General features: G+C 43.4%; 1 pseudogene across 1 annotated transcript; it reads right to left on the reverse strand.

The window, feature by feature from the left end:
• Positions 1-722: 722 nt before the first annotated feature.
• Positions 723-5,239, reverse strand: LOC125529081 (disease resistance protein RGA5-like; annotated as a pseudogene). The gene is made up of 5 exons (XR_015602582.1): positions 4,686-5,239; positions 4,088-4,507; positions 1,364-3,347; positions 1,082-1,193; positions 723-984 (listed from the first exon to the last, which is right to left on the reverse strand). The product of XR_015602582.1 is annotated as a disease resistance protein RGA5-like (transcript).
• Between the last annotated feature and the right edge of the window lie 2,730 nt (positions 5,240-7,969).

Below are 7,969 nucleotides of genomic sequence, written 5' to 3' on the forward strand. Positions count from 1 at the left end.
CTTTTGTCCCGTCTGGATGCGATTAGCCTGACAGAAGGGCGGGATGTGTTTCGCTGGAACCTTACTACATCAGGGTCTTTCATCGTAGACTCTATGTATTGTGCGCTCACGCATTCTGAGGTATTGGTGAGTAATAATAAGAAAATTTGGCGGTCGGAGATACCACTAAAAGTTAAAGTCTTCATGTGGTATCTTCGTAGGGGAGTTGTTCTAACCAAAGACAACCTCGCACGGCGCAATTGGCAAGGGAGTAAGAAGTGTTGTTTTTGTACTCATGATGAGACCATCACACACCTCTTTTTCTAATGCAACTTTGCACGTTCTACGTGGTCAGTCATCCAAATAGCGTCAAGTTTATATCCGCCCACAAGTGTTGCCAATATTTTTGGTCATTGGTTGGACGGTATTTCAAATAGGTTCAAAACGCTATTAAGGGTGGGAGCGTATGCCTTACTATGGTCGCTTTGGCTATGTAGAAATGATTTTGTTTTTAATGACAAAAATGCTTCTCCTTTGCAGGCTATTTTCCGTTGTATGCACTCGCTTCGTATGTGGTCTATACTACAACGAGCGGATGTCCAACCGTTGTTCAAGGCGGTGTGTACGCGGTTGGAGCAGGTGGCTACGGAGGTTTTTACCCAACATGGGTGGCAGCATAACCTCCGGATCGGTCCATCTCACCTTTCGACATAGGCACAGTGTCAGTCTATAGGACTCTACTATTGCCGATTTGTCAATTTTTGTTTTCTTCTGGTTGTCAGACTTTTGGTGTTCGGCTGTGTGCATCCTAATTATGCAGAGGCCGGGTGTTGCTCATAATGCTCTGTATCCACTTGATGCTACATTTTTGAGTTAATAAAATCGCCCTTTATCGAAAAAAAATTGTCCTCGCTTCTTCACCACCTGGTACGTGGTACCATCAGGAAAAATCCGTATATGTACTTCTCCATCATGCCCACCAGCCATCACCGCAGCTGACTCTAGCTGAGAAAGCAAGAAGAAATGTGTGAGCTGGGATCTAAAATGGAGCATCTCAAGAATTAAATGGAAGAATGCAATTTGGGTGGATAAGTGTACGTACTCCAGATCCATTCTTTCTCCTTCATCGCTGCTATCATCACCATCACCATCATCATCATCATCATACTCATCATCATCCTCATCATACTCATCATCATCCTCATCATCGGTATCTTAATTTGGAGATTGAGAAGCGAAAATGAGCAACAAGAGAATGATTAGTGCCAACATATTATCAGGAAGCATGTGCTTGAATTTATTAGGTGCAAGCATGCAGAAAGGAGTAAAATAACTACACTATATTCATTCATTGGTGAGTATAACGTGTTATTGTAGTTTGTACCTTCTGCTATCTCTGGCTCCATATAAAGATCAATGCTTGGATGGTTAGGATGGGTGTTCACTGCATTTCTCACTGCGGCACATGCTTCTTCAGCTTCCATAATGGTGACCCCATCCCAATGGATTTCAACTAATCCACCCTGAAGTGAGAGAAGGTTACCCAAGCCAAGCTCAAACAGATCGCTGTCACCATCTTCTTTGGCCACCCGCACACCCAGATTAAATCGGACATATTCTGCATTTGGCAATGCTCCTTGTTGAAAGACTACCTGATTGGCTGGCTCACAATGCATTCCAAAGGCTATCACACAACGGAACTCATCTGCACCGATGACGAGCAGCCTTTTTGTTTGGTGGGTGCTGCTTATCCAGAGATGGCGAAGAGTTGGCAACCTCCCAAGGATTTGCACATCCTCTTGCTGCACATCCTTGACTCTGATATGAAACGATGATAGGTTTGATAGATGTGAGGGGCCACATTTTGTTATCCACATCGGCAATCCAGAGCATGCGATATGGTCTGATGTGAAAGTATATTTGCAAAGGCATCGAGGGGGTTCCCAGCGTCCCCCCAAGAGATCCAAGTATGGTACATCGTCGCAGGCAATACGTAGACTTCTGATATCATGCAGGTTGTATATAGTCTCCACAAAAGTTTCCTCTACCTCGAGGCTCCAATCAAAGAAGTAAATGTCGAGCTTCCTCAGCCTTGCCAGGCAGCCAAGCTCTTGCACGGTGCTCGGAGAGGCATAGATCCCCTCGACTACTTCCAAAGAAGCCAGGTTACCCAATACACCAGGGTGCCAATAGCAGCGAGAAGAAACCCTGATGGCCATTAACTTTTGTAGCTTCCACATAGATGATGGCAAATGTCTCATATCATTAGTGCGTCCTAAATCTAAAACTTAAAAAAACTGTAGATTTCCTATTTCCTCTGGCAGTTCAGAGATACCGGTTTCTTTTAGACCTAGGTACCTCAGGTGAAATAAATACCCAATATCCCTCAAGTTAGGCTGAAAGTTAATTGCCCCAATACGGCATCGACACAAGTCCAATACACGTAAAACACCAAAGCTAGATATAGCAGGCATGATAGTCACAGCTGGTGGAAAGACATTGATGGACCTCACTTGTGATATGCACATTGAATTGATGAGAGGTGCAGCTTGTTGATCTTCCTCGGTATTCTGGAGAGATAGTCTACGGATATTTCTGTGAGAACTAGTCACATCCTTGTTACTTTCCAATATTGTCAAAAACTTTGCTTCAGCTGACAAGGAACGAATCATATCAACACCATGTCATGCACACGGCAACTTTTTACTTCACGAAAACCATTGAATATTGGTATAATCATGTATCTGTTTATGAGCTCGTTAAAAAAAGTTTCCCCAACTTCAAAGATGCTAGTCTGATGTTTTCCATGCTGCACAAAATTTTCGCATATCCACTTCCATATCAGATCTTTTTTGTCAATCTCATGATCTTCTGGATACATACATAAATATAATAGGCAAGTCTTCAGATCAAAAGGCAGATCATAGTAGCTAAGTGACAGTATCCTCTGCATTTCCTCCATACTTGCCTCTACTGTAAGTCCACGCCCAATTGAATCTAGCAGAACTTGCCATTCAACTTTTGGCTTGATCTGATGACCAACAGTGAGAAGACTAGCTATAGTAAGGATAGCTAATGGTACACCGCCACATTTCTTCAAAATATCTCTAGACACTTCCTTAAGTTCACTAGGACATTTATTCTCACTTGAAAATATTCTTTTACAAAAGAGCCTTGTAGAGTCACTGTCTGAGAGAGGTTCCATTTGATAAATGGAATCATGAGTGGAAGGACAACATGCTATGGACACACTAAATATGCGAGTTGTCGTGATTAGGCGACTGCCAAGATTGTTCATATTAGAGAAAGCCAACTTGATATCTCCCCATAGTTTTCCATCCCATATATCATCAATTACGACGAGATACCTGTACAAGTTGGGAGAGAAAATTAATGAAATGTTGATGCACACATCACAGGGGCTCATAAAGCGCCATATGACATACACACAAACTATGTATAGTTTAGTACATATAAGGATGAAAACAAGGGGACACCAGATTCCAAACTCATCAATAATATATTCGACGATATATAGCATTATTATGAACAGAGAATGAAATGCTGTCCAAGCAAAAAACATCATTCAAGGAAGCATAAATTAGTAACAGATGGGTGGCACGTAGCAACACACATGTAGTCACTGTTATGAAACTGTTACTTATATAAGTAATGCACTATATCTATGCGAAAGGTCAAACCAAATAACCAAATGGGTATCAAATTCACGATCTGATGTCTGCCAATAAACTATTCCTAGTTAACCGAAAAAGTGCAATTCTATAAATAAGATTAAATTACTCAAAACCACTAGGAAAACCTCCATTTCTTTTATTTTTTAAACAAACGCCCGAGAGCCAATAGGAAAGTTAATAATGAACATCCTCCTCCAACAGACCAAATCTACAAATTGTACCTCAATTGTACAATATTATGCCTATCTTTATAGGAAACGTGTAAAATGTCTAATTGAAAAGATGCATACTAGCGGCGGATAGTATTCCAAGCCTTCTACTCGGTCATTTGAGTGTAACTGCTTCGATAGGATGCCAAAAAAAAAAGCTCATCACCAGGAACGTTTGACTGTAACTGGCTGAGGGGTGCATACCTCTTGTCGTGAAGGAAGTCCCGGATTTCTTCGATAAGTTGTTTTTCATCTAGTACCATGAGATTGATATTAGTATACGTGTTTTTGTCTAGACCAATAAGGATGTCCCTGAAAATCTTCTTCATGTCAGGATTCTGACCAATTGGAACAAAAGCCCGTGAATCAAAACCACCTTTGATCTTGTCATATACTGCTCTGACCAGAGTGGTCTTGCCCAATCCGCCGAATCCAACGACAGAGACTATTTTTGGTCTCTTGTTGGAGGGATCTTCATCTCCCAAAGCTAATAACTTGAGAAGCTCTTGATCCCTCTTCCCATAGATGCCAACAAGCTCTGTAACTTCAGTGTATAGAGCGCGGAGACGAGGATCGATAGTGGTCACAGCCGTAGGCTTAGGCAAAATATTATCAACTGTGTACCTGCGAGTGGAGGATATACCCACAAATTAAAAAAAATTACAAATGTTATTTGATCTAAATAGAAGTACATGCCCCGATGTGGCGATGTCTACTCCCCTCTCCCTCCACGAGCCATAAGTCACTGACCAATCGGCAACCAAAGCATAGCTAGGTCCGTCAATCGGAATCGGGTACGCACCTGCCGCGCCTGTTGGCCACCTCTTGGACATCCTTGTTGATTTCCTTGATGGCGCTAGCGATCTGGCGGCGCGCCTTGCCCTTGTTAAACAAGTTGGCCATCTTCTCCACAAGGTCTGTGAGCTTGTTGCCATCAGCAGCAGGTTTACTAGGGCCCTCGACACGCACGATGAACTTGTCAACGATGTCTTCTATGTCGTAGGAAAGATCCCTGACCTCGTCAGCCCAGAGCTTGACTTGCTCGTCGAGCTGATGGCGCGGCACCTCCGCCACTTTGCAGAGCGCAGCGTGCATGCTCTTCATCTCTCGCACGAGAGACTCGACGCCTTTCTTGGCGTTCTTCTGCAGGTTGTACTCCTCCATGAGCAGCTGCCCCAGCTTGGGGAGCAGGCTGCCCATGGCGCCCGTCACCACCTGCATCGCTAGATAGCTAGCTACACTGGTCTCTGGATGCAAGAACAGCTTACCGTCGACGATGAGCTGTGGTTGAGGGTGGGTCTCTCTCTCTCTCTCTCTCTCTCTCTCTCTCTCTCTCTCTCTCTCTCTCTCTCTCTCTCTCTCTCTCTCTTACATGTTGATTTGCTTGTGCATAAAAACTAATCAAGCAGAGGTGCATTATTGATCCCACCACTTTTGGCCACTTGTTCTTGACGCGTCAGGTGCACTTTGGGGCGGCAAAAAGCTAGCGCTCCTAGTTAACTTAATCCGGTCGATAATCTTCAAAAGACGACCTCAAGTCCTCAAGTGGCACTTGACGCGTCAGGTGTAGTATATATTATGATCCGGGAAAGTACAAAGTATGCAGTAGGTGCATGCATGTGAACAAAGGCATCAAGACTTCAAAGCTAAGTTTCATAGTGTTTTTGACGCTAGTGCAGGCACAAGTGTCAAAAACGCTCTTATATTATGGGATGGAGAGAGTATTAATTACCGACTTCCCGTGACACATCTGAACCCAGCTAGCCACCATGGATCTGATTGACCGTCATTGTGGCTGCTGGTTTGGCGACGTACGAGTGGAACTGCAATAAAATTGTTCTCCCAAGATCAGATCTGACCTTTAAAGAAACAAGCTAAGTTTTGCTAACCGTAAAAATTTAGCACTAGGCAGAGAGAGAGAGAGCAGCAGTTAGCATCCTAAACTGCTAAACCTTTTCAAGGAGGCTCACTACCTATGAGGGTTCACAATGATCCACTGCATCCGGATTAAATTGGACGGTCAGATTTTGATTTAGTGTCTATGATCAAGGGGATAGCTCTAGTGCAAAAAAAGGGAGGTATGTAACTTCAACATTGGCGCATATAATATGTGTAGTTTCAACCAAAACTTGTACTGATAGTAATGTGTTTGGAAAATCTTTGGATACATAATTCGACAAACTGATTGATAATGTACACCGGTGATGTGGTTACCAAAATGAAGAAATTTAATGATGAGACCACTTGCAAAAGGCAGTCGGCATTGGCAAACACATCATATATACGACATTGAATTGAAATTAGCAAGATAATTCTTTTCAGTGGCCAAATAAAATCGGTAAAGTAAGAGTTTTACCTTCTACTAGTGCTTTACTTAGGTCAAGAGGTTCGATGATCGTGCATGGCCTTCAACAATTGACGATGTGGGCGACTCCTGATTCCTCGCGCGTGAGCACATGGACCGTTTCTCGCAAGGAGCAAGCAGCACATGTCCTGGTGGTGAACGTGGTATGTGGAATATTGTAAGGCGTGCCTTGGTTCCTCCTAAGATGAAAGTTTTTGCATGGAAGGTAATTACTGGTACACTAGCAACTAACTTAGAGAGGAATCGGCGTCATATTGGTACAAGGGCAACATGCGGAACGTGTGGGCGAGAAGATGAATCGTCATTTCATGCTTTACTAGTCTGTCCCAACGCGGCAAGCTTATGGGACGCAATGAAGGACCGTTGGCCATTGCCAAACAGGTATGATATTGCATGTACGGGTGATGAATGGTTTCTTCACTTGCTTGCTGGTCAGCAGAGCAATGTCCGGGACATGATCATTATGGTGCTATGGAGGGTTTGGCATTTACGTAATGAAGTCATGCATGCCAAACCTATTCCATCGACGGAGGTGTCTTGTGATTATCTATGCAGCTATCTTAACTCTTTGCTACAATTAGGCTGTATAGGTGTGGAAGAGGTGATCAAAGGTAAAGCTCCAATCTTGATGGAACCAGTGATTGAAAAAACTCGGTCATCATTGCCATGCCTTCCTTGGCCGGCTCCTCCGCTGGGCTGGGTAGCTCTCTCTATTGATGGTTCTTATTGTGCGGAAGACGGAGCTGTAGGATCAGGTATGGTTTTATGTGATGACAAGGATGGTGTTATTTTTGCGGCCTACCGACGCATTTATCACTGTAATGAGGCGCTGGAAGCAGAGTTACATGCGATTATGGAAGGAGTAAGTCTCGCAATTTAACGGTCGAATCGACCAGTTCAGCTACAATCTGATTGTTTGGCAGCTTTGTCAGCACTATCTAATGATTCACTGGACAGATCAGCATATGGTCATCTCTTGGCAGAAATCAAAGGTTTACTGGAGAATAGGGTGTTTGTTCGTGTTAAAGTTTCTCGTGATCAAAACAAAGTTGCACATTGCTTAGCAAATTATGGTAGATCTGGGGATAGCACTACGTGCTGGCTTAACCAACCCCCTTCTTTTATTTCTGAACTTGTTGCTAAGGATTGTAATTCTGTGAGTTTGAAATAAAACGCCCTATTTCCATTGCCAAAAAAAAAGCAACAGGGCTAGATGGGGTGCCGAGGTGGCCGCAGCTCATCGCCGGACTCGACTCGAACACGAAGCGGATGGATCGGTTGGTTTCTCGTCCGCTGACAAAGCCTCAACTTCATGGGCCGTGCTTGATGCCCGCGACTCCACGTTAGAAAGAGCAGCTCTTTCGGCTCATGGCTTGTTGTTGGTGTGCATAAATGGGCCGCATGGGTTGTCGCTGCTTGCTGGGCTACCTTGCAACGGGTAAATTTCTCAGCTTCTGCACTCCTACGCATTTAACCTAGTTATTGTTTCCCCTAAAAAAAACCTAGTTATTGTTTCTCAAAACCCCTAAAAAAATATTGTTTCTAAAAAAATAACCTAGTTATTTTTGTTGTCTCAGAAAAATCAACCTATTTTAAAAAACAAATTAACCTGATTCACACCATAATTTTAACTACAGGATCTGGGTCATTCATGTTTGTTTTCTATTTTTTTTAAAAGGAGGATGCACCCCCGGCCTCTGCATCTGGACAATGCATACGAC

This window comes from Triticum urartu, chromosome 5A (assembly GCF_056163025.1).
Source record: "Triticum urartu cultivar PI428250 chromosome 5A, HENAU_Tu73, whole genome shotgun sequence".
Taxonomy (NCBI): domain Eukaryota; kingdom Viridiplantae; phylum Streptophyta; class Magnoliopsida; order Poales; family Poaceae; genus Triticum; species Triticum urartu.